General features: G+C 55.2%; 47 non-coding genes across 47 annotated transcripts; 37 read left to right on the forward strand and 10 right to left on the reverse strand.

Annotated features, from left to right (window-relative positions):
• Positions 1 to 544: 544 nt before the first annotated feature.
• Trnag-ucc lies at positions 545 to 616 on the reverse strand. The gene has a single exon. It is a non-coding gene; the product is annotated as a tRNA-Gly (tRNA).
• A 325-nt stretch (positions 617 to 941) lies between these two features.
• On the forward strand, positions 942 to 1,012 carry Trnag-gcc. Its single transcript has one exon. It is a non-coding gene; the product is annotated as a tRNA-Gly (tRNA).
• Positions 1,013 to 1,392: 380 nt separating this feature from the next.
• Positions 1,393 to 1,465, forward strand: Trnam-cau. The gene has a single exon. It is a non-coding gene; the product is annotated as a tRNA-Met (tRNA).
• A 305-nt stretch (positions 1,466 to 1,770) lies between these two features.
• Positions 1,771 to 1,842, forward strand: Trnae-uuc. Its single transcript has one exon. It is a non-coding gene; the product is annotated as a tRNA-Glu (tRNA).
• A 198-nt stretch (positions 1,843 to 2,040) lies between these two features.
• Positions 2,041 to 2,114, forward strand: Trnai-aau. The gene has a single exon. It is a non-coding gene; the product is annotated as a tRNA-Ile (tRNA).
• A 598-nt stretch (positions 2,115 to 2,712) lies between these two features.
• Positions 2,713 to 2,784, reverse strand: Trnag-ucc. The gene has a single exon. It is a non-coding gene; the product is annotated as a tRNA-Gly (tRNA).
• Positions 2,785 to 3,109: 325 nt separating this feature from the next.
• Positions 3,110 to 3,180, forward strand: Trnag-gcc. Its single transcript has one exon. It is a non-coding gene; the product is annotated as a tRNA-Gly (tRNA).
• Positions 3,181 to 3,560: 380 nt separating this feature from the next.
• Trnam-cau lies at positions 3,561 to 3,633 on the forward strand. Its single transcript has one exon. It is a non-coding gene; the product is annotated as a tRNA-Met (tRNA).
• A 305-nt stretch (positions 3,634 to 3,938) lies between these two features.
• Positions 3,939 to 4,010, forward strand: Trnae-uuc. The gene has a single exon. It is a non-coding gene; the product is annotated as a tRNA-Glu (tRNA).
• A 198-nt stretch (positions 4,011 to 4,208) lies between these two features.
• Positions 4,209 to 4,282, forward strand: Trnai-aau. The gene has a single exon. It is a non-coding gene; the product is annotated as a tRNA-Ile (tRNA).
• Positions 4,283 to 4,880: 598 nt separating this feature from the next.
• On the reverse strand, positions 4,881 to 4,952 carry Trnag-ucc. The gene has a single exon. It is a non-coding gene; the product is annotated as a tRNA-Gly (tRNA).
• A 325-nt stretch (positions 4,953 to 5,277) lies between these two features.
• Positions 5,278 to 5,348, forward strand: Trnag-gcc. The gene has a single exon. It is a non-coding gene; the product is annotated as a tRNA-Gly (tRNA).
• Positions 5,349 to 5,728: 380 nt separating this feature from the next.
• Positions 5,729 to 5,801, forward strand: Trnam-cau. Its single transcript has one exon. It is a non-coding gene; the product is annotated as a tRNA-Met (tRNA).
• A 305-nt stretch (positions 5,802 to 6,106) lies between these two features.
• Positions 6,107 to 6,178, forward strand: Trnae-uuc. The gene has a single exon. It is a non-coding gene; the product is annotated as a tRNA-Glu (tRNA).
• A 198-nt stretch (positions 6,179 to 6,376) lies between these two features.
• Trnai-aau lies at positions 6,377 to 6,450 on the forward strand. The gene has a single exon. It is a non-coding gene; the product is annotated as a tRNA-Ile (tRNA).
• Positions 6,451 to 7,048: 598 nt separating this feature from the next.
• On the reverse strand, positions 7,049 to 7,120 carry Trnag-ucc. Its single transcript has one exon. It is a non-coding gene; the product is annotated as a tRNA-Gly (tRNA).
• A 325-nt stretch (positions 7,121 to 7,445) lies between these two features.
• On the forward strand, positions 7,446 to 7,516 carry Trnag-gcc. The gene has a single exon. It is a non-coding gene; the product is annotated as a tRNA-Gly (tRNA).
• Positions 7,517 to 7,896: 380 nt separating this feature from the next.
• Positions 7,897 to 7,969, forward strand: Trnam-cau. The gene has a single exon. It is a non-coding gene; the product is annotated as a tRNA-Met (tRNA).
• Positions 7,970 to 8,274: 305 nt separating this feature from the next.
• Trnae-uuc lies at positions 8,275 to 8,346 on the forward strand. Its single transcript has one exon. It is a non-coding gene; the product is annotated as a tRNA-Glu (tRNA).
• A 198-nt stretch (positions 8,347 to 8,544) lies between these two features.
• On the forward strand, positions 8,545 to 8,618 carry Trnai-aau. Its single transcript has one exon. It is a non-coding gene; the product is annotated as a tRNA-Ile (tRNA).
• Positions 8,619 to 9,216: 598 nt separating this feature from the next.
• Trnag-ucc lies at positions 9,217 to 9,288 on the reverse strand. Its single transcript has one exon. It is a non-coding gene; the product is annotated as a tRNA-Gly (tRNA).
• A 325-nt stretch (positions 9,289 to 9,613) lies between these two features.
• Trnag-gcc lies at positions 9,614 to 9,684 on the forward strand. Its single transcript has one exon. It is a non-coding gene; the product is annotated as a tRNA-Gly (tRNA).
• A 380-nt stretch (positions 9,685 to 10,064) lies between these two features.
• Trnam-cau lies at positions 10,065 to 10,137 on the forward strand. Its single transcript has one exon. It is a non-coding gene; the product is annotated as a tRNA-Met (tRNA).
• A 305-nt stretch (positions 10,138 to 10,442) lies between these two features.
• Trnae-uuc lies at positions 10,443 to 10,514 on the forward strand. The gene has a single exon. It is a non-coding gene; the product is annotated as a tRNA-Glu (tRNA).
• A 198-nt stretch (positions 10,515 to 10,712) lies between these two features.
• Positions 10,713 to 10,786, forward strand: Trnai-aau. The gene has a single exon. It is a non-coding gene; the product is annotated as a tRNA-Ile (tRNA).
• Positions 10,787 to 11,384: 598 nt separating this feature from the next.
• On the reverse strand, positions 11,385 to 11,456 carry Trnag-ucc. Its single transcript has one exon. It is a non-coding gene; the product is annotated as a tRNA-Gly (tRNA).
• A 325-nt stretch (positions 11,457 to 11,781) lies between these two features.
• On the forward strand, positions 11,782 to 11,852 carry Trnag-gcc. Its single transcript has one exon. It is a non-coding gene; the product is annotated as a tRNA-Gly (tRNA).
• A 380-nt stretch (positions 11,853 to 12,232) lies between these two features.
• Trnam-cau lies at positions 12,233 to 12,305 on the forward strand. Its single transcript has one exon. It is a non-coding gene; the product is annotated as a tRNA-Met (tRNA).
• Positions 12,306 to 12,610: 305 nt separating this feature from the next.
• On the forward strand, positions 12,611 to 12,682 carry Trnae-uuc. Its single transcript has one exon. It is a non-coding gene; the product is annotated as a tRNA-Glu (tRNA).
• A 198-nt stretch (positions 12,683 to 12,880) lies between these two features.
• Positions 12,881 to 12,954, forward strand: Trnai-aau. Its single transcript has one exon. It is a non-coding gene; the product is annotated as a tRNA-Ile (tRNA).
• A 598-nt stretch (positions 12,955 to 13,552) lies between these two features.
• Positions 13,553 to 13,624, reverse strand: Trnag-ucc. Its single transcript has one exon. It is a non-coding gene; the product is annotated as a tRNA-Gly (tRNA).
• Positions 13,625 to 13,949: 325 nt separating this feature from the next.
• Trnag-gcc lies at positions 13,950 to 14,020 on the forward strand. Its single transcript has one exon. It is a non-coding gene; the product is annotated as a tRNA-Gly (tRNA).
• Positions 14,021 to 14,400: 380 nt separating this feature from the next.
• On the forward strand, positions 14,401 to 14,473 carry Trnam-cau. The gene has a single exon. It is a non-coding gene; the product is annotated as a tRNA-Met (tRNA).
• A 305-nt stretch (positions 14,474 to 14,778) lies between these two features.
• Positions 14,779 to 14,850, forward strand: Trnae-uuc. Its single transcript has one exon. It is a non-coding gene; the product is annotated as a tRNA-Glu (tRNA).
• A 198-nt stretch (positions 14,851 to 15,048) lies between these two features.
• Positions 15,049 to 15,122, forward strand: Trnai-aau. Its single transcript has one exon. It is a non-coding gene; the product is annotated as a tRNA-Ile (tRNA).
• A 598-nt stretch (positions 15,123 to 15,720) lies between these two features.
• On the reverse strand, positions 15,721 to 15,792 carry Trnag-ucc. Its single transcript has one exon. It is a non-coding gene; the product is annotated as a tRNA-Gly (tRNA).
• A 325-nt stretch (positions 15,793 to 16,117) lies between these two features.
• Positions 16,118 to 16,188, forward strand: Trnag-gcc. Its single transcript has one exon. It is a non-coding gene; the product is annotated as a tRNA-Gly (tRNA).
• Positions 16,189 to 16,568: 380 nt separating this feature from the next.
• Positions 16,569 to 16,641, forward strand: Trnam-cau. Its single transcript has one exon. It is a non-coding gene; the product is annotated as a tRNA-Met (tRNA).
• Positions 16,642 to 16,946: 305 nt separating this feature from the next.
• Positions 16,947 to 17,018, forward strand: Trnae-uuc. The gene has a single exon. It is a non-coding gene; the product is annotated as a tRNA-Glu (tRNA).
• Positions 17,019 to 17,216: 198 nt separating this feature from the next.
• On the forward strand, positions 17,217 to 17,290 carry Trnai-aau. Its single transcript has one exon. It is a non-coding gene; the product is annotated as a tRNA-Ile (tRNA).
• A 598-nt stretch (positions 17,291 to 17,888) lies between these two features.
• Positions 17,889 to 17,960, reverse strand: Trnag-ucc. The gene has a single exon. It is a non-coding gene; the product is annotated as a tRNA-Gly (tRNA).
• A 325-nt stretch (positions 17,961 to 18,285) lies between these two features.
• On the forward strand, positions 18,286 to 18,356 carry Trnag-gcc. The gene has a single exon. It is a non-coding gene; the product is annotated as a tRNA-Gly (tRNA).
• A 380-nt stretch (positions 18,357 to 18,736) lies between these two features.
• Positions 18,737 to 18,809, forward strand: Trnam-cau. Its single transcript has one exon. It is a non-coding gene; the product is annotated as a tRNA-Met (tRNA).
• A 305-nt stretch (positions 18,810 to 19,114) lies between these two features.
• Trnae-uuc lies at positions 19,115 to 19,186 on the forward strand. The gene has a single exon. It is a non-coding gene; the product is annotated as a tRNA-Glu (tRNA).
• Positions 19,187 to 19,384: 198 nt separating this feature from the next.
• Trnai-aau lies at positions 19,385 to 19,458 on the forward strand. The gene has a single exon. It is a non-coding gene; the product is annotated as a tRNA-Ile (tRNA).
• A 599-nt stretch (positions 19,459 to 20,057) lies between these two features.
• Positions 20,058 to 20,129, reverse strand: Trnag-ucc. The gene has a single exon. It is a non-coding gene; the product is annotated as a tRNA-Gly (tRNA).
• Positions 20,130 to 20,454: 325 nt separating this feature from the next.
• Positions 20,455 to 20,525, forward strand: Trnag-gcc. Its single transcript has one exon. It is a non-coding gene; the product is annotated as a tRNA-Gly (tRNA).
• The last annotated feature ends 200 nt before the right edge of the window (positions 20,526 to 20,725 follow it).

The following is a 20,725-nucleotide window of genomic DNA, read 5'->3' on the forward strand; positions in this document are numbered from 1 at the left end:
GACCAAAAGATCATCACCCTGCGTGGAAGTTGACAGAGGATCCGAACCCGACTCGTCGGGAAGCGCTACATCATTCACTCGGCAATGGCCATAATATCTTGAATACACTGGTTCTCAACCGATAAAGAGAAAATGAAAGAAAATGTCCGATTGCCGATGCGCAACCACTTTGGCCCCTGTCAGTACTTGGGCGGGTGAGCGCATGGGAACACAGGGTACTATTGGCAGTTTTACTTCCTATTTTTGTTTCTCCTTAGTTTTCGGAGCTGCAGCCCGATTCGGTCAGGGAGACGCCACCGTGAAATGAAGGGGGCGTGCTGTGTGTCCATCGCCTAGCCTCACCTCTCTTTACCTCTCTCAGTCGTTTCTCGTGCTTGTCGTTTTGATATAGGCCGATTTGAGAGCGTCAGCTCTCGCGTCAGCCGAGCAAAGTCGAGACAAGTCGAGACACACTAAGGGCTGGTATGCAGCGAGTAGGAGGCCGGAAAAACAATAATTTAAGAGCGCGTGGCAAAAGTACTCATACGCGAAATTAAAAGCCTGCTGCGGTGGCCGGGAATCGAACCCGGATCAACTGCTTGGAAGGCAACTATGCTGACCATTACACCACCACCGCACAAGCGAGCGCCCCGCCTCCGCGCTGTGTCGGCTTCCCGCCTGTCGGCAGCGGCCGAAGGTGATCGTACCTGGCAGGCGCATTTCGAGGTAGGCTAGGGGAGCACATCCAGACGCATTCGGACAGCGTATCCGCGCACATTTCGCATCCTTTGGCAAGAGTCGGCGCCGGCGAGGACCGCGTTCTGGCGGCATTTTTAAGCAGTGCAGTGCAGGATTCAGCGTCTGCAGCATCTTCTCCACAGAATGCTACGGCGCTTGACGGCAGTCCCACTTTCCCTTGAGACATCTGCTCGGGAAGCAGCGTGAAGTTGCCGCTGGCCCCAGCATCGGTGGTTCAGTGGTAGAATGCTCGCCTGCCACGCGGGCGGCCCGGGTTCGATTCCCGGCCGATGCATCATTTTGCTTTTCCCGCGATAATGCTGCCGTGTGGCTTGCGCGCTTGAGATGCACGATCCGCAAGAATATATAGCTGGATTCCCTTGAGAAGAACCGAGAACGCAGCACTCGCCGGTCCCCACTAGGACGCTCGCATGATGTTCTGCAGACTAGCGTCGGCTTGGCCTCACAAGTTGCTGTGTCCAGGTGCCTCCGAGGCACTGAGCTTTAACGACAAGGAGTGCTGCCTATCGTTGCAACAGCTGCAGCAACACCGCAATCAACTGGGCCGGCAGTGCGCGTGTAGCAACAGAACACGTTACCCAGGAAGTACAGTGTCTCTACGTCTAATATTGGGTACGGTATTTACCCAGTTTCCAGGACCAGTGGTGCACCCGTGCCTCGGTAGCGCAGTAGGCAGCGCGTAAGTCTCATAATCTTAAGGTCGTGAGTTCGATCCTCACCCGGGGCATTTAATTTTCTGTGACTGATGGTGGCGCTGTTGCTAGGGCGCCAACGTAGTTCTTGTTTGTTATCCACAACTTTTCAACGCTTCAGCGGGAAAATGTTTACCTCCTGTTATTGCTACTTACAGCTTCCCTTTTCCTCTTCTCCCAGCAGAGCATGAAGCCAAAAGCATTGCTCTGCGGCGTTTGAGGTGCGCGCCTTGCCAGTCAGTCTGTGCAAAGATGCTCGCAAAGAGAGAAGGGCGCCGACGCGGCACTCGACACGAAATGCGACAAGCGACCGTACGAACGGTCGAACGAAACGGCCGCATCCGGTGTGGTCTAGTGGCTAGGATACCTGGCTTTCACCCAGGAGGCCCGGGTTCGATTCCCGGTACCGGAACGGAATTTTTTCCACACGAGTCGTGACAAGTTTGAGCTGTCCGAGCGGCCGTTTCCCGTCCTGCTCGCAATATAGCTACTGTTTCGTGACCGTCAGCAGAATATAGACTAGGGAAGCAGACGCACGACGACCATAGAAATGGTGTACGGCTTCATGCCACCAGTTTCCAGCGTAGGGCTGAGCAACTGCATCTGCTGGGGCCCGTTAGCTCAGTTGGTTAGAGCGTCGTGCTAATAACGCGAAGGTCGTGGGTTCGATCCCCCCACGGGCCACTGCTCTTTTACTACTACGAAAAGGCAGCGCCGATTTCAGCTGGCGAGTGTGATGACCAAAAGATCATCACCCTGCGTGGAAGTTGACAGAGGATCCGAACCCGACTCGTCGGGAAGCGCTACATCATTCACTCGGCAATGGCCATAATATCTTGAATACACTGGTTCTCAACCGATAAAGAGAAAATGAAAGAAAATGTCCGATTGCCGATGCGCAACCACTTTGGCCCCTGTCAGTACTTGGGCGGGTGAGCGCATGGGAACACAGGGTACTATTGGCAGTTTTACTTCCTATTTTTGTTTCTCCTTAGTTTTCGGAGCTGCAGCCCGATTCGGTCAGGGAGACGCCACCGTGAAATGAAGGGGGCGTGCTGTGTGTCCATCGCCTAGCCTCACCTCTCTTTACCTCTCTCAGTCGTTTCTCGTGCTTGTCGTTTTGATATAGGCCGATTTGAGAGCGTCAGCTCTCGCGTCAGCCGAGCAAAGTCGAGACAAGTCGAGACACACTAAGGGCTGGTATGCAGCGAGTAGGAGGCCGGAAAAACAATAATTTAAGAGCGCGTGGCAAAAGTACTCATACGCGAAATTAAAAGCCTGCTGCGGTGGCCGGGAATCGAACCCGGATCAACTGCTTGGAAGGCAACTATGCTGACCATTACACCACCACCGCACAAGCGAGCGCCCCGCCTCCGCGCTGTGTCGGCTTCCCGCCTGTCGGCAGCGGCCGAAGGTGATCGTACCTGGCAGGCGCATTTCGAGGTAGGCTAGGGGAGCACATCCAGACGCATTCGGACAGCGTATCCGCGCACATTTCGCATCCTTTGGCAAGAGTCGGCGCCGGCGAGGACCGCGTTCTGGCGGCATTTTTAAGCAGTGCAGTGCAGGATTCAGCGTCTGCAGCATCTTCTCCACAGAATGCTACGGCGCTTGACGGCAGTCCCACTTTCCCTTGAGACATCTGCTCGGGAAGCAGCGTGAAGTTGCCGCTGGCCCCAGCATCGGTGGTTCAGTGGCAGAATGCTCGCCTGCCACGCGGGCGGCCCGGGTTCGATTCCCGGCCGATGCATCATTTTGCTTTTCCCGCGATAATGCTGCCGTGTGGCTTGCGCGCTTGAGATGCACGATCCGCAAGAATATATAGCTGGATTCCCTTGAGAAGAACCGAGAACGCAGCACTCGCCGGTCCCCACTAGGACGCTCGCATGATGTTCTGCAGACTAGCGTCGGCTTGGCCTCACAAGTTGCTGTGTCCAGGTGCCTCCGAGGCACTGAGCTTTAACGACAAGGAGTGCTGCCTATCGTTGCAACAGCTGCAGCAACACCGCAATCAACTGGGCCGGCAGTGCGCGTGTAGCAACAGAACACGTTACCCAGGAAGTACAGTGTCTCTACGTCTAATATTGGGTACGGTATTTACCCAGTTTCCAGGACCAGTGGTGCACCCGTGCCTCGGTAGCGCAGTAGGCAGCGCGTAAGTCTCATAATCTTAAGGTCGTGAGTTCGATCCTCACCCGGGGCATTTAATTTTCTGTGACTGATGGTGGCGCTGTTGCTAGGGCGCCAACGTAGTTCTTGTTTGTTATCCACAACTTTTCAACGCTTCAGCGGGAAAATGTTTACCTCCTGTTATTGCTACTTACAGCTTCCCTTTTCCTCTTCTCCCAGCAGAGCATGAAGCCAAAAGCATTGCTCTGCGGCGTTTGAGGTGCGCGCCTTGCCAGTCAGTCTGTGCAAAGATGCTCGCAAAGAGAGAAGGGCGCCGACGCGGCACTCGACACGAAATGCGACAAGCGACCGTACGAACGGTCGAACGAAACGGCCGCATCCGGTGTGGTCTAGTGGCTAGGATACCTGGCTTTCACCCAGGAGGCCCGGGTTCGATTCCCGGTACCGGAACGGAATTTTTTCCACACGAGTCGTGACAAGTTTGAGCTGTCCGAGCGGCCGTTTCCCGTCCTGCTCGCAATATAGCTACTGTTTCGTGACCGTCAGCAGAATATAGACTAGGGAAGCAGACGCACGACGACCATAGAAATGGTGTACGGCTTCATGCCACCAGTTTCCAGCGTAGGGCTGGGCAACTGCATCTGCTGGGGCCCGTTAGCTCAGTTGGTTAGAGCGTCGTGCTAATAACGCGAAGGTCGTGGGTTCGATCCCCCCACGGGCCACTGCTCTTTTACTACTACGAAAAGGCAGCGCCGATTTCAGCTGGCGAGTGTGATGACCAAAAGATCATCACCCTGCGTGGAAGTTGACAGAGGATCCGAACCCGACTCGTCGGGAAGCGCTACATCATTCACTCGGCAATGGCCATAATATCTTGAATACACTGGTTCTCAACCGATAAAGAGAAAATGAAAGAAAATGTCCGATTGCCGATGCGCAACCACTTTGGCCCCTGTCAGTACTTGGGCGGGTGAGCGCATGGGAACACAGGGTACTATTGGCAGTTTTACTTCCTATTTTTGTTTCTCCTTAGTTTTCGGAGCTGCAGCCCGATTCGGTCAGGGAGACGCCACCGTGAAATGAAGGGGGCGTGCTGTGTGTCCATCGCCTAGCCTCACCTCTCTTTACCTCTCTCAGTCGTTTCTCGTGCTTGTCGTTTTGATATAGGCCGATTTGAGAGCGTCAGCTCTCGCGTCAGCCGAGCAAAGTCGAGACAAGTCGAGACACACTAAGGGCTGGTATGCAGCGAGTAGGAGGCCGGAAAAACAATAATTTAAGAGCGCGTGGCAAAAGTACTCATACGCGAAATTAAAAGCCTGCTGCGGTGGCCGGGAATCGAACCCGGATCAACTGCTTGGAAGGCAACTATGCTGACCATTACACCACCACCGCACAAGCGAGCGCCCCGCCTCCGCGCTGTGTCGGCTTCCCGCCTGTCGGCAGCGGCCGAAGGTGATCGTACCTGGCAGGCGCATTTCGAGGTAGGCTAGGGGAGCACATCCAGACGCATTCGGACAGCGTATCCGCGCACATTTCGCATCCTTTGGCAAGAGTCGGCGCCGGCGAGGACCGCGTTCTGGCGGCATTTTTAAGCAGTGCAGTGCAGGATTCAGCGTCTGCAGCATCTTCTCCACAGAATGCTACGGCGCTTGACGGCAGTCCCACTTTCCCTTGAGACATCTGCTCGGGAAGCAGCGTGAAGTTGCCGCTGGCCCCAGCATCGGTGGTTCAGTGGTAGAATGCTCGCCTGCCACGCGGGCGGCCCGGGTTCGATTCCCGGCCGATGCATCATTTTGCTTTTCCCGCGATAATGCTGCCGTGTGGCTTGCGCGCTTGAGATGCACGATCCGCAAGAATATATAGCTGGATTCCCTTGAGAAGAACCGAGAACGCAGCACTCGCCGGTCCCCACTAGGACGCTCGCATGATGTTCTGCAGACTAGCGTCGGCTTGGCCTCACAAGTTGCTGTGTCCAGGTGCCTCCGAGGCACTGAGCTTTAACGACAAGGAGTGCTGCCTATCGTTGCAACAGCTGCAGCAACACCGCAATCAACTGGGCCGGCAGTGCGCGTGTAGCAACAGAACACGTTACCCAGGAAGTACAGTGTCTCTACGTCTAATATTGGGTACGGTATTTACCCAGTTTCCAGGACCAGTGGTGCACCCGTGCCTCGGTAGCGCAGTAGGCAGCGCGTAAGTCTCATAATCTTAAGGTCGTGAGTTCGATCCTCACCCGGGGCATTTAATTTTCTGTGACTGATGGTGGCGCTGTTGCTAGGGCGCCAACGTAGTTCTTGTTTGTTATCCACAACTTTTCAACGCTTCAGCGGGAAAATGTTTACCTCCTGTTATTGCTACTTACAGCTTCCCTTTTCCTCTTCTCCCAGCAGAGCATGAAGCCAAAAGCATTGCTCTGCGGCGTTTGAGGTGCGCGCCTTGCCAGTCAGTCTGTGCAAAGATGCTCGCAAAGAGAGAAGGGCGCCGACGCGGCACTCGACACGAAATGCGACAAGCGACCGTACGAACGGTCGAACGAAACGGCCGCATCCGGTGTGGTCTAGTGGCTAGGATACCTGGCTTTCACCCAGGAGGCCCGGGTTCGATTCCCGGTACCGGAACGGAATTTTTTCCACACGAGTCGTGACAAGTTTGAGCTGTCCGAGCGGCCGTTTCCCGTCCTGCTCGCAATATAGCTACTGTTTCGTGACCGTCAGCAGAATATAGACTAGGGAAGCAGACGCACGACGACCATAGAAATGGTGTACGGCTTCATGCCACCAGTTTCCAGCGTAGGGCTGAGCAACTGCATCTGCTGGGGCCCGTTAGCTCAGTTGGTTAGAGCGTCGTGCTAATAACGCGAAGGTCGTGGGTTCGATCCCCCCACGGGCCACTGCTCTTTTACTACTACGAAAAGGCAGCGCCGATTTCAGCTGGCGAGTGTGATGACCAAAAGATCATCACCCTGCGTGGAAGTTGACAGAGGATCCGAACCCGACTCGTCGGGAAGCGCTACATCATTCACTCGGCAATGGCCATAATATCTTGAATACACTGGTTCTCAACCGATAAAGAGAAAATGAAAGAAAATGTCCGATTGCCGATGCGCAACCACTTTGGCCCCTGTCAGTACTTGGGCGGGTGAGCGCATGGGAACACAGGGTACTATTGGCAGTTTTACTTCCTATTTTTGTTTCTCCTTAGTTTTCGGAGCTGCAGCCCGATTCGGTCAGGGAGACGCCACCGTGAAATGAAGGGGGCGTGCTGTGTGTCCATCGCCTAGCCTCACCTCTCTTTACCTCTCTCAGTCGTTTCTCGTGCTTGTCGTTTTGATATAGGCCGATTTGAGAGCGTCAGCTCTCGCGTCAGCCGAGCAAAGTCGAGACAAGTCGAGACACACTAAGGGCTGGTATGCAGCGAGTAGGAGGCCGGAAAAACAATAATTTAAGAGCGCGTGGCAAAAGTACTCATACGCGAAATTAAAAGCCTGCTGCGGTGGCCGGGAATCGAACCCGGATCAACTGCTTGGAAGGCAACTATGCTGACCATTACACCACCACCGCACAAGCGAGCGCCCCGCCTCCGCGCTGTGTCGGCTTCCCGCCTGTCGGCAGCGGCCGAAGGTGATCGTACCTGGCAGGCGCATTTCGAGGTAGGCTAGGGGAGCACATCCAGACGCATTCGGACAGCGTATCCGCGCACATTTCGCATCCTTTGGCAAGAGTCGGCGCCGGCGAGGACCGCGTTCTGGCGGCATTTTTAAGCAGTGCAGTGCAGGATTCAGCGTCTGCAGCATCTTCTCCACAGAATGCTACGGCGCTTGACGGCAGTCCCACTTTCCCTTGAGACATCTGCTCGGGAAGCAGCGTGAAGTTGCCGCTGGCCCCAGCATCGGTGGTTCAGTGGTAGAATGCTCGCCTGCCACGCGGGCGGCCCGGGTTCGATTCCCGGCCGATGCATCATTTTGCTTTTCCCGCGATAATGCTGCCGTGTGGCTTGCGCGCTTGAGATGCACGATCCGCAAGAATATATAGCTGGATTCCCTTGAGAAGAACCGAGAACGCAGCACTCGCCGGTCCCCACTAGGACGCTCGCATGATGTTCTGCAGACTAGCGTCGGCTTGGCCTCACAAGTTGCTGTGTCCAGGTGCCTCCGAGGCACTGAGCTTTAACGACAAGGAGTGCTGCCTATCGTTGCAACAGCTGCAGCAACACCGCAATCAACTGGGCCGGCAGTGCGCGTGTAGCAACAGAACACGTTACCCAGGAAGTACAGTGTCTCTACGTCTAATATTGGGTACGGTATTTACCCAGTTTCCAGGACCAGTGGTGCACCCGTGCCTCGGTAGCGCAGTAGGCAGCGCGTAAGTCTCATAATCTTAAGGTCGTGAGTTCGATCCTCACCCGGGGCATTTAATTTTCTGTGACTGATGGTGGCGCTGTTGCTAGGGCGCCAACGTAGTTCTTGTTTGTTATCCACAACTTTTCAACGCTTCAGCGGGAAAATGTTTACCTCCTGTTATTGCTACTTACAGCTTCCCTTTTCCTCTTCTCCCAGCAGAGCATGAAGCCAAAAGCATTGCTCTGCGGCGTTTGAGGTGCGCGCCTTGCCAGTCAGTCTGTGCAAAGATGCTCGCAAAGAGAGAAGGGCGCCGACGCGGCACTCGACACGAAATGCGACAAGCGACCGTACGAACGGTCGAACGAAACGGCCGCATCCGGTGTGGTCTAGTGGCTAGGATACCTGGCTTTCACCCAGGAGGCCCGGGTTCGATTCCCGGTACCGGAACGGAATTTTTTCCACACGAGTCGTGACAAGTTTGAGCTGTCCGAGCGGCCGTTTCCCGTCCTGCTCGCAATATAGCTACTGTTTCGTGACCGTCAGCAGAATATAGACTAGGGAAGCAGACGCACGACGACCATAGAAATGGTGTACGGCTTCATGCCACCAGTTTCCAGCGTAGGGCTGAGCAACTGCATCTGCTGGGGCCCGTTAGCTCAGTTGGTTAGAGCGTCGTGCTAATAACGCGAAGGTCGTGGGTTCGATCCCCCCACGGGCCACTGCTCTTTTACTACTACGAAAAGGCAGCGCCGATTTCAGCTGGCGAGTGTGATGACCAAAAGATCATCACCCTGCGTGGAAGTTGACAGAGGATCCGAACCCGACTCGTCGGGAAGCGCTACATCATTCACTCGGCAATGGCCATAATATCTTGAATACACTGGTTCTCAACCGATAAAGAGAAAATGAAAGAAAATGTCCGATTGCCGATGCGCAACCACTTTGGCCCCTGTCAGTACTTGGGCGGGTGAGCGCATGGGAACACAGGGTACTATTGGCAGTTTTACTTCCTATTTTTGTTTCTCCTTAGTTTTCGGAGCTGCAGCCCGATTCGGTCAGGGAGACGCCACCGTGAAATGAAGGGGGCGTGCTGTGTGTCCATCGCCTAGCCTCACCTCTCTTTACCTCTCTCAGTCGTTTCTCGTGCTTGTCGTTTTGATATAGGCCGATTTGAGAGCGTCAGCTCTCGCGTCAGCCGAGCAAAGTCGAGACAAGTCGAGACACACTAAGGGCTGGTATGCAGCGAGTAGGAGGCCGGAAAAACAATAATTTAAGAGCGCGTGGCAAAAGTACTCATACGCGAAATTAAAAGCCTGCTGCGGTGGCCGGGAATCGAACCCGGATCAACTGCTTGGAAGGCAACTATGCTGACCATTACACCACCACCGCACAAGCGAGCGCCCCGCCTCCGCGCTGTGTCGGCTTCCCGCCTGTCGGCAGCGGCCGAAGGTGATCGTACCTGGCAGGCGCATTTCGAGGTAGGCTAGGGGAGCACATCCAGACGCATTCGGACAGCGTATCCGCGCACATTTCGCATCCTTTGGCAAGAGTCGGCGCCGGCGAGGACCGCGTTCTGGCGGCATTTTTAAGCAGTGCAGTGCAGGATTCAGCGTCTGCAGCATCTTCTCCACAGAATGCTACGGCGCTTGACGGCAGTCCCACTTTCCCTTGAGACATCTGCTCGGGAAGCAGCGTGAAGTTGCCGCTGGCCCCAGCATCGGTGGTTCAGTGGTAGAATGCTCGCCTGCCACGCGGGCGGCCCGGGTTCGATTCCCGGCCGATGCATCATTTTGCTTTTCCCGCGATAATGCTGCCGTGTGGCTTGCGCGCTTGAGATGCACGATCCGCAAGAATATATAGCTGGATTCCCTTGAGAAGAACCGAGAACGCAGCACTCGCCGGTCCCCACTAGGACGCTCGCATGATGTTCTGCAGACTAGCGTCGGCTTGGCCTCACAAGTTGCTGTGTCCAGGTGCCTCCGAGGCACTGAGCTTTAACGACAAGGAGTGCTGCCTATCGTTGCAACAGCTGCAGCAACACCGCAATCAACTGGGCCGGCAGTGCGCGTGTAGCAACAGAACACGTTACCCAGGAAGTACAGTGTCTCTACGTCTAATATTGGGTACGGTATTTACCCAGTTTCCAGGACCAGTGGTGCACCCGTGCCTCGGTAGCGCAGTAGGCAGCGCGTAAGTCTCATAATCTTAAGGTCGTGAGTTCGATCCTCACCCGGGGCATTTAATTTTCTGTGACTGATGGTGGCGCTGTTGCTAGGGCGCCAACGTAGTTCTTGTTTGTTATCCACAACTTTTCAACGCTTCAGCGGGAAAATGTTTACCTCCTGTTATTGCTACTTACAGCTTCCCTTTTCCTCTTCTCCCAGCAGAGCATGAAGCCAAAAGCATTGCTCTGCGGCGTTTGAGGTGCGCGCCTTGCCAGTCAGTCTGTGCAAAGATGCTCGCAAAGAGAGAAGGGCGCCGACGCGGCACTCGACACGAAATGCGACAAGCGACCGTACGAACGGTCGAACGAAACGGCCGCATCCGGTGTGGTCTAGTGGCTAGGATACCTGGCTTTCACCCAGGAGGCCCGGGTTCGATTCCCGGTACCGGAACGGAATTTTTTCCACACGAGTCGTGACAAGTTTGAGCTGTCCGAGCGGCCGTTTCCCGTCCTGCTCGCAATATAGCTACTGTTTCGTGACCGTCAGCAGAATATAGACTAGGGAAGCAGACGCACGACGACCATAGAAATGGTGTACGGCTTCATGCCACCAGTTTCCAGCGTAGGGCTGAGCAACTGCATCTGCTGGGGCCCGTTAGCTCAGTTGGTTAGAGCGTCGTGCTAATAACGCGAAGGTCGTGGGTTCGATCCCCCCACGGGCCACTGCTCTTTTACTACTACGAAAAGGCAGCGCCGATTTCAGCTGGCGAGTGTGATGACCAAAAGATCATCACCCTGCGTGGAAGTTGACAGAGGATCCGAACCCGACTCGTCGGGAAGCGCTACATCATTCACTCGGCAATGGCCATAATATCTTGAATACACTGGTTCTCAACCGATAAAGAGAAAATGAAAGAAAATGTCCGATTGCCGATGCGCAACCACTTTGGCCCCTGTCAGTACTTGGGCGGGTGAGCGCATGGGAACACAGGGTACTATTGGCAGTTTTACTTCCTATTTTTGTTTCTCCTTAGTTTTCGGAGCTGCAGCCCGATTCGGTCAGGGAGACGCCACCGTGAAATGAAGGGGGCGTGCTGTGTGTCCATCGCCTAGCCTCACCTCTCTTTACCTCTCTCAGTCGTTTCTCGTGCTTGTCGTTTTGATATAGGCCGATTTGAGAGCGTCAGCTCTCGCGTCAGCCGAGCAAAGTCGAGACAAGTCGAGACACACTAAGGGCTGGTATGCAGCGAGTAGGAGGCCGGAAAAACAATAATTTAAGAGCGCGTGGCAAAAGTACTCATACGCGAAATTAAAAGCCTGCTGCGGTGGCCGGGAATCGAACCCGGATCAACTGCTTGGAAGGCAACTATGCTGACCATTACACCACCACCGCACAAGCGAGCGCCCCGCCTCCGCGCTGTGTCGGCTTCCCGCCTGTCGGCAGCGGCCGAAGGTGATCGTACCTGGCAGGCGCATTTCGAGGTAGGCTAGGGGAGCACATCCAGACGCATTCGGACAGCGTATCCGCGCACATTTCGCATCCTTTGGCAAGAGTCGGCGCCGGCGAGGACCGCGTTCTGGCGGCATTTTTAAGCAGTGCAGTGCAGGATTCAGCGTCTGCAGCATCTTCTCCACAGAATGCTACGGCGCTTGACGGCAGTCCCACTTTCCCTTGAGACATCTGCTCGGGAAGCAGCGTGAAGTTGCCGCTGGCCCCAGCATCGGTGGTTCAGTGGTAGAATGCTCGCCTGCCACGCGGGCGGCCCGGGTTCGATTCCCGGCCGATGCATCATTTTGCTTTTCCCGCGATAATGCTGCCGTGTGGCTTGCGCGCTTGAGATGCACGATCCGCAAGAATATATAGCTGGATTCCCTTGAGAAGAACCGAGAACGCAGCACTCGCCGGTCCCCACTAGGACGCTCGCATGATGTTCTGCAGACTAGCGTCGGCTTGGCCTCACAAGTTGCTGTGTCCAGGTGCCTCCGAGGCACTGAGCTTTAACGACAAGGAGTGCTGCCTATCGTTGCAACAGCTGCAGCAACACCGCAATCAACTGGGCCGGCAGTGCGCGTGTAGCAACAGAACACGTTACCCAGGAAGTACAGTGTCTCTACGTCTAATATTGGGTACGGTATTTACCCAGTTTCCAGGACCAGTGGTGCACCCGTGCCTCGGTAGCGCAGTAGGCAGCGCGTAAGTCTCATAATCTTAAGGTCGTGAGTTCGATCCTCACCCGGGGCATTTAATTTTCTGTGACTGATGGTGGCGCTGTTGCTAGGGCGCCAACGTAGTTCTTGTTTGTTATCCACAACTTTTCAACGCTTCAGCGGGAAAATGTTTACCTCCTGTTATTGCTACTTACAGCTTCCCTTTTCCTCTTCTCCCAGCAGAGCATGAAGCCAAAAGCATTGCTCTGCGGCGTTTGAGGTGCGCGCCTTGCCAGTCAGTCTGTGCAAAGATGCTCGCAAAGAGAGAAGGGCGCCGACGCGGCACTCGACACGAAATGCGACAAGCGACCGTACGAACGGTCGAACGAAACGGCCGCATCCGGTGTGGTCTAGTGGCTAGGATACCTGGCTTTCACCCAGGAGGCCCGGGTTCGATTCCCGGTACCGGAACGGAATTTTTTCCACACGAGTCGTGACAAGTTTGAGCTGTCCGAGCGGCCGTTTCCCGTCCTGCTCGCAATATAGCTACTGTTTCGTGACCGTCAGCAGAATATAGACTAGGGAAGCAGACGCACGACGACCATAGAAATGGTGTACGGCTTCATGCCACCAGTTTCCAGCGTAGGGCTGGGCAACTGCATCTGCTGGGGCCCGTTAGCTCAGTTGGTTAGAGCGTCGTGCTAATAACGCGAAGGTCGTGGGTTCGATCCCCCCACGGGCCACTGCTCTTTTACTACTACGAAAAGGCAGCGCCGATTTCAGCTGGCGAGTGTGATGACCAAAAGATCATCACCCTGCGTGGAAGTTGACAGAGGATCCGAACCCGACTCGTCGGGAAGCGCTACATCATTCACTCGGCAATGGCCATAATATCTTGAATACACTGGTTCTCAACCGATAAAGAGAAAATGAAAGAAAATGTCCGATTGCCGATGCGCAACCACTTTGGCCCCTGTCAGTACTTGGGCGGGTGAGCGCATGGGAACACAGGGTACTATTGGCAGTTTTACTTCCTATTTTTGTTTCTCCTTAGTTTTCGGAGCTGCAGCCCGATTCGGTCAGGGAGACGCCACCGTGAAATGAAGGGGGCGTGCTGTGTGTCCATCGCCTAGCCTCACCTCTCTTTACCTCTCTCAGTCGTTTCTCGTGCTTGTCGTTTTGATATAGGCCGATTTGAGAGCGTCAGCTCTCGCGTCAGCCGAGCAAAGTCGAGACAAGTCGAGACACACTAAGGGCTGGTATGCAGCGAGTAGGAGGCCGGAAAAACAATAATTTAAGAGCGCGTGGCAAAAGTACTCATACGCGAAATTAAAAGCCTGCTGCGGTGGCCGGGAATCGAACCCGGATCAACTGCTTGGAAGGCAACTATGCTGACCATTACACCACCACCGCACAAGCGAGCGCCCCGCCTCCGCGCTGTGTCGGCTTCCCGCCTGTCGGCAGCGGCCGAAGGTGATCGTACCTGGCAGGCGCATTTCGAGGTAGGCTAGGGGAGCACATCCAGACGCATTCGGACAGCGTATCCGCGCACATTTCGCATCCTTTGGCAAGAGTCGGCGCCGGCGAGGACCGCGTTCTGGCGGCATTTTTAAGCAGTGCAGTGCAGGATTCAGCGTCTGCAGCATCTTCTCCACAGAATGCTACGGCGCTTGACGGCAGTCCCACTTTCCCTTGAGACATCTGCTCGGGAAGCAGCGTGAAGTTGCCGCTGGCCCCAGCATCGGTGGTTCAGTGGTAGAATGCTCGCCTGCCACGCGGGCGGCCCGGGTTCGATTCCCGGCCGATGCATCATTTTGCTTTTCCCGCGATAATGCTGCCGTGTGGCTTGCGCGCTTGAGATGCACGATCCGCAAGAATATATAGCTGGATTCCCTTGAGAAGAACCGAGAACGCAGCACTCGCCGGTCCCCACTAGGACGCTCGCATGATGTTCTGCAGACTAGCGTCGGCTTGGCCTCACAAGTTGCTGTGTCCAGGTGCCTCCGAGGCACTGAGCTTTAACGACAAGGAGTGCTGCCTATCGTTGCAACAGCTGCAGCAACACCGCAATCAACTGGGCCGGCAGTGCGCGTGTAGCAACAGAACACGTTACCCAGGAAGTACAGTGTCTCTACGTCTAATATTGGGTACGGTATTTACCCAGTTTCCAGGACCAGTGGTGCACCCGTGCCTCGGTAGCGCAGTAGGCAGCGCGTAAGTCTCATAATCTTAAGGTCGTGAGTTCGATCCTCACCCGGGGCATTTAATTTTCTGTGACTGATGGTGGCGCTGTTGCTAGGGCGCCAACGTAGTTCTTGTTTGTTATCCACAACTTTTCAACGCTTCAGCGGGAAAATGTTTACCTCCTGTTATTGCTACTTACAGCTTCCCTTTTCCTCTTCTCCCAGCAGAGCATGAAGCCAAAAGCATTGCTCTGCGGCGTTTGAGGTGCGCGCCTTGCCAGTCAGTCTGTGCAAAGATGCTCGCAAAGAGAGAAGGGCGCCGACGCGGCACTCGACACGAAATGCGACAAGCGACCGTACGAACGGTCGAACGAAACGGCCGCATCCGGTGTGGTCTAGTGGCTAGGATACCTGGCTTTCACCCAGGAGGCCCGGGTTCGATTCCCGGTACCGGAACGGAATTTTTTCCACACGAGTCGTGACAAGTTTGAGCTGTCCGAGCGGCCGTTTCCCGTCCTGCTCGCAATATAGCTACTGTTTCGTGACCGTCAGCAGAATATAGACTAGGGAAGCAGACGCACGACGACCATAGAAATGGTGTACGGCTTCATGCCACCAGTTTCCAGCGTAGGGCTGAGCAACTGCATCTGCTGGGGCCCGTTAGCTCAGTTGGTTAGAGCGTCGTGCTAATAACGCGAAGGTCGTGGGTTCGATCCCCCCACGGGCCACTGCTCTTTTACTACTACGAAAAGGCAGCGCCGATTTCAGCTGGCGAGTGTGATGACCAAAAGATCATCACCCTGCGTGGAAGTTGACAGAGGATCCGAACCCGACTCGTCGGGAAGCGCTACATCATTCACTCGGCAATGGCCATAATATCTTGAATACACTGGTTCTCAACCGATAAAGAGAAAATGAAAGAAAATGTCCGATTGCCGATGCGCAACCACTTTGGCCCCTGTCAGTACTTGGGCGGGTGAGCGCATGGGAACACAGGGTACTATTGGCAGTTTTACTTCCTATTTTTGTTTCTCCTTAGTTTTCGGAGCTGCAGCCCGATTCGGTCAGGGAGACGCCACCGTGAAATGAAGGGGGCGTGCTGTGTGTCCATCGCCTAGCCTCACCTCTCTTTACCTCTCTCAGTCGTTTCTCGTGCTTGTCGTTTTGATATAGGCCGATTTGAGAGCGTCAGCTCTCGCGTCAGCCGAGCAAAGTCGAGACAAGTCGAGACACACTAAGGGCTGGTATGCAGCGAGTAGGAGGCCGGAAAAACAATAATTTAAGAGCGCGTGGCAAAAGTACTCATACGCGAAATTAAAAGCCTGCTGCGGTGGCCGGGAATCGAACCCGGATCAACTGCTTGGAAGGCAACTATGCTGACCATTACACCACCACCGCACAAGCGAGCGCCCCGCCTCCGCGCTGTGTCGGCTTCCCGCCTGTCGGCAGCGGCCGAAGGTGATCGTACCTGGCAGGCGCATTTCGAGGTAGGCTAGGGGAGCACATCCAGACGCATTCGGACAGCGTATCCGCGCACATTTCGCATCCTTTGGCAAGAGTCGGCGCCGGCGAGGACCGCGTTCTGGCGGCATTTTTAAGCAGTGCAGTGCAGGATTCAGCGTCTGCAGCATCTTCTCCACAGAATGCTACGGCGCTTGACGGCAGTCCCACTTTCCCTTGAGACATCTGCTCGGGAAGCAGCGTGAAGTTGCCGCTGGCCCCAGCATCGGTGGTTCAGTGGTAGAATGCTCGCCTGCCACGCGGGCGGCCCGGGTTCGATTCCCGGCCGATGCATCATTTTGCTTTTCCCGCGATAATGCTGCCGTGTGGCTTGCGCGCTTGAGATGCACGATCCGCAAGAATATATAGCTGGATTCCCTTGAGAAGAACCGAGAACGCAGCACTCGCCGGTCCCCACTAGGACGCTCGCATGATGTTCTGCAGACTAGCGTCGGCTTGGCCTCACAAGTTGCTGTGTCCAGGTGCCTCCGAGGCACTGAGCTTTAACGACAAGGAGTGCTGCCTATCGTTGCAACAGCTGCAGCAACACCGCAATCAACTGGGCCGGCAGTGCGCGTGTAGCAACAGAACACGTTACCCAGGAAGTACAGTGTCTCTACGTCTAATATTGGGTACGGTATTTACCCAGTTTCCAGGACCAGTGGTGCACCCGTGCCTCGGTAGCGCAGTAGGCAGCGCGTAAGTCTCATAATCTTAAGGTCGTGAGTTCGATCCTCACCCGGGGCATTTAATTTTCTGTGACTGATGGTGGCGCTGTTGCTAGGGCGCCAACGTAGTTCTTGTTTGTTATCCACAACTTTTCAACGCTTCAGCGGGAAAATGTTTACCTCCTGTTATTGCTACTTACAGCTTCCCTTTTCCTCTTCTCCCAGCAGAGCATGAAGCCAAAAGCATTGCTCTGCGGCGTTTGAGGTGCGCGCCTTGCCAGTCAGTCTGTGCAAAGATGCTCGCAAAGAGAGAAGGGCGCCGACGCGGCACTCGACACGAAATGCGACAAGCGACCGTACGAACGGTCGAACGAAACGGCCGCATCCGGTGTGGTCTAGTGGCTAGGATACCTGGCTTTCACCCAGGAGGCCCGGGTTCGATTCCCGGTACCGGAACGGAATTTTTTCCACACGAGTCGTGACAAGTTTGAGCTGTCCGAGCGGCCGTTTCCCGTCCTGCTCGCAATATAGCTACTGTTTCGTGACCGTCAGCAGAATATAGACTAGGGAAGCAGACGCACGACGACCATAGAAATGGTGTACGGCTTCATGCCACCAGTTTCCAGCGTAGGGCTGAGCAACTGCATCTGCTGGGGCCCGTTAGCTCAGTTGGTTAGAGCGTCGTGCTAATAACGCGAAGGTCGTGGGTTCGATCCCCCCACGGGCCACTGCTCTTTTACTACTACGAAAAGGCAGCGCCGATTTCAGCTGGCGAGTGTGATGACCAAAAGATCATCACCCTGCGTGGAAGTTGACAGAGGATCCGAACCCGACTCGTCGGGAAGCGCTACATCATTCACTCGGCAATGGCCATAATATCTTGAATACACTGGTTCTCAACCGATAAAGAGAAAATGAAAGAAAATGTCCGATTGCCGATGCGCAACCACTTTGGCCCCTGTCAGTACTTGGGCGGGTGAGCGCATGGGAACACAGGGTACTATTGGCAGTTTTACTTCCTATTTTTGTTTCTCCTTAGTTTTCGGAGCTGCAGCCCGATTCGGTCAGGGAGACGCCACCGTGAAATGAAGGGGGCGTGCTGTGTGTCCATCGCCTAGCCTCACCTCTCTTTACCTCTCTCAGTCGTTTCTCGTGCTTGTCGTTTTGATATAGGCCGATTTGAGAGCGTCAGCTCTCGCGTCAGCCGAGCAAAGTCGAGACAAGTCGAGACACACTAAGGGCTGGTATGCAGCGAGTAGGAGGCCGGAAAAACAATAATTTAAGAGCGCGTGGCAAAAGTACTCATACGCGAAATTAAAAGCCTGCTGCGGTGGCCGGGAATCGAACCCGGATCAACTGCTTGGAAGGCAACTATGCTGACCATTACACCACCACCGCACAAGCGAGCGCCCCGCCTCCGCGCTGTGTCGGCTTCCCGCCTGTCGGCAGCGGCCGAAGGTGATCGTACCTGGCAGGCGCATTTCGAGGTAGGCTAGGGGAGCACATCCAGACGCATTCGGACAGCGTATCCGCGCACATTTCGCATCCTTTGGCAAGAGTCGGCGCCGGCGAGGACCGCGTTCTGGCGGCATTTTTAAGCAGTGCAGTGCAGGATTCAGCGTCTGCAGCATCTTCTCCACAGAATGCTACGGCGCTTGACGGCAGTCCCACTTTCCCTTGAGACATCTGCTCGGGAAGCAGCGTGAAGTTGCCGCTGGCCCCAGCATCGGTGGTTCAGTGGTAGAATGCTCGCCTGCCACGCGGGCGGCCCGGGTTCGATTCCCGGCCGATGCATCATTTTGCTTTTCCCGCGATAATGCTGCCGTGTGGCTTGCGCGCTTGAGATGCACGATCCGCAAGAATATATAGCTGGATTCCCTTGAGAAGAACCGAGAACGCAGCACTCGCCGGTCCCCACTAGGACGCTCGCATGATGTTCTGCAGACTAGCGTCGGCTTGGCCTCACAAGTTGCTGTGTCCAGGTGCCTCCGAGGCACTGAGCTTTAACGACAAGGAGTGCTGCCTATCGTTGCAACAGCTGCAGCAACACCGCAATCAACTGGGCCGGCAGTGCGCGTGTAGCAACAGAACACGTTACCCAGGAAGTACAGTGTCTCTACGTCTAATATTGGGTACGGTATTTACCCAGTTTCCAGGACCAGTGGTGCACCCGTGCCTCGGTAGCGCAGTAGGCAGCGCGTAAGTCTCATAATCTTAAGGTCGTGAGTTCGATCCTCACCCGGGGCATTTAATTTTCTGTGACTGATGGTGGCGCTGTTGCTAGGGCGCCAACGTAGTTCTTGTTTGTTATCCACAACTTTTCAACGCTTCAGCGGGAAAATGTTTACCTCCTGTTATTGCTACTTACAGCTTCCCTTTTCCTCTTCTCCCAGCAGAGCATGAAGCCAAAAGCATTGCTCTGCGGCGTTTGAGGTGCGCGCCTTGCCAGTCAGTCTGTGCAAAGATGCTCGCAAAGAGAGAAGGGCGCCGACGCGGCACTCGACACGAAATGCGACAAGCGACCGTACGAACGGTCGAACGAAACGGCCGCATCCGGTGTGGTCTAGTGGCTAGGATACCTGGCTTTCACCCAGGAGGCCCGGGTTCGATTCCCGGTACCGGAACGGAATTTTTTCCACACGAGTCGTGACAAGTTTGAGCTGTCCGAGCGGCCGTTTCCCGTCCTGCTCGCAATATAGCTACTGTTTCGTGACCGTCAGCAGAATATAGACTAGGGAAGCAGACGCACGACGACCATAGAAATGGTGTACGGCTTCATGCCACCAGTTTCCAGCGTAGGGCTGAGCAACTGCATCTGCTGGGGCCCGTTAGCTCAGTTGGTTAGAGCGTCGTGCTAATAACGCGAAGGTCGTGGGTTCGATCCCCACACGGGCCACTGCTCTTTTACTACTACGAAAAGGCAGCGCCGATTTCAGCTGGCGAGTGTGATGACCAAAAGATCATCACCCTGCGTGGAAGTTGACAGAGGATCCGAACCCGACTCGTCGGGAAGCGCTACATCATTCACTCGGCAATGGCCATAATATCTTGAATACACTGGTTCTCAACCGATAAAGAGAAAATGAAAGAAAATGTCCGATTGCCGATGCGCAACCACTTTGGCCCCTGTCAGTACTTGGGCGGGTGAGCGCATGGGAACACAGGGTACTATTGGCAGTTTTACTTCCTATTTTTGTTTCTCCTTAGTTTTCGGAGCTGCAGCCCGATTCGGTCAGGGAGACGCCACCGTGAAATGAAGGGGGCGTGCTGTGTGTCCATCGCCTAGCCTCACCTCTCTTTACCTCTCTCAGTCGTTTCTCGTGCTTGTCGTTTTGATATAGGCCGATTTGAGAGCGTCAGCTCTCGCGTCAGCCGAGCAAAGTCGAGACAAGTCGAGACACACTAAGGGCTGGTATGCAGCGAGTAGGAGGCCGGAAAAAACAATAATTTAAGAGCGCGTGGCAAAAGTACTCATACGCGAAATTAAAAGCCTGCTGCGGTGGCCGGGAATCGAACCCGGATCAACTGCTTGGAAGGCAACTATGCTGACCATTACACCACCACCGCACAAGCGAGCGCCCCGCCTCCGCGCTGTGTCGGCTTCCCGCCTGTCGGCAGCGGCCGAAGGTGATCGTACCTGGCAGGCGCATTTCGAGGTAGGCTAGGGGAGCACATCCAGACGCATTCGGACAGCGTATCCGCGCACATTTCGCATCCTTTGGCAAGAGTCGGCGCCGGCGAGGACCGCGTTCTGGCGGCATTTTTAAGCAGTGCAGTGCAGGATTCAGCGTCTGCAGCATCTTCTCCACAGAATGCTACGGCGCTTGACGGCAGTCCCACTTTCCCTTGAGACATCTGCTCGGGAAGCAGCGTGAAGTTGCCGCTGGCCCCAGCATCGGTGGTTCAGTGGTAGAATGCTCGCCTGCCACGCGGGCGGCCCGGGTTCGATTCCCGGCCGATGCATCATTTTGCTTTTCCCGCGATAATGCTGCCGTGTGGCTTGCGCGCTTGAGATGCACGATCCGCAAGAATATATAGCTGGATTCCCTTGAGAAGAACCGAGAACGCAGCACTCGCCGGTCCCCACTAGGACGCTCGCATGATGTTCTGCAGACTAGCGTCGGCTTGGCCTCACAAGTTGCTGTGTCCAGGTGCCTCCGAGG

The sequence above is a fragment of the Schistocerca piceifrons genome, unplaced genomic scaffold (genome assembly GCF_021461385.2).
Source record: "Schistocerca piceifrons isolate TAMUIC-IGC-003096 unplaced genomic scaffold, iqSchPice1.1 HiC_scaffold_648, whole genome shotgun sequence".
Taxonomy (NCBI): Eukaryota; Metazoa; Arthropoda; class Insecta; order Orthoptera; family Acrididae; genus Schistocerca; species Schistocerca piceifrons.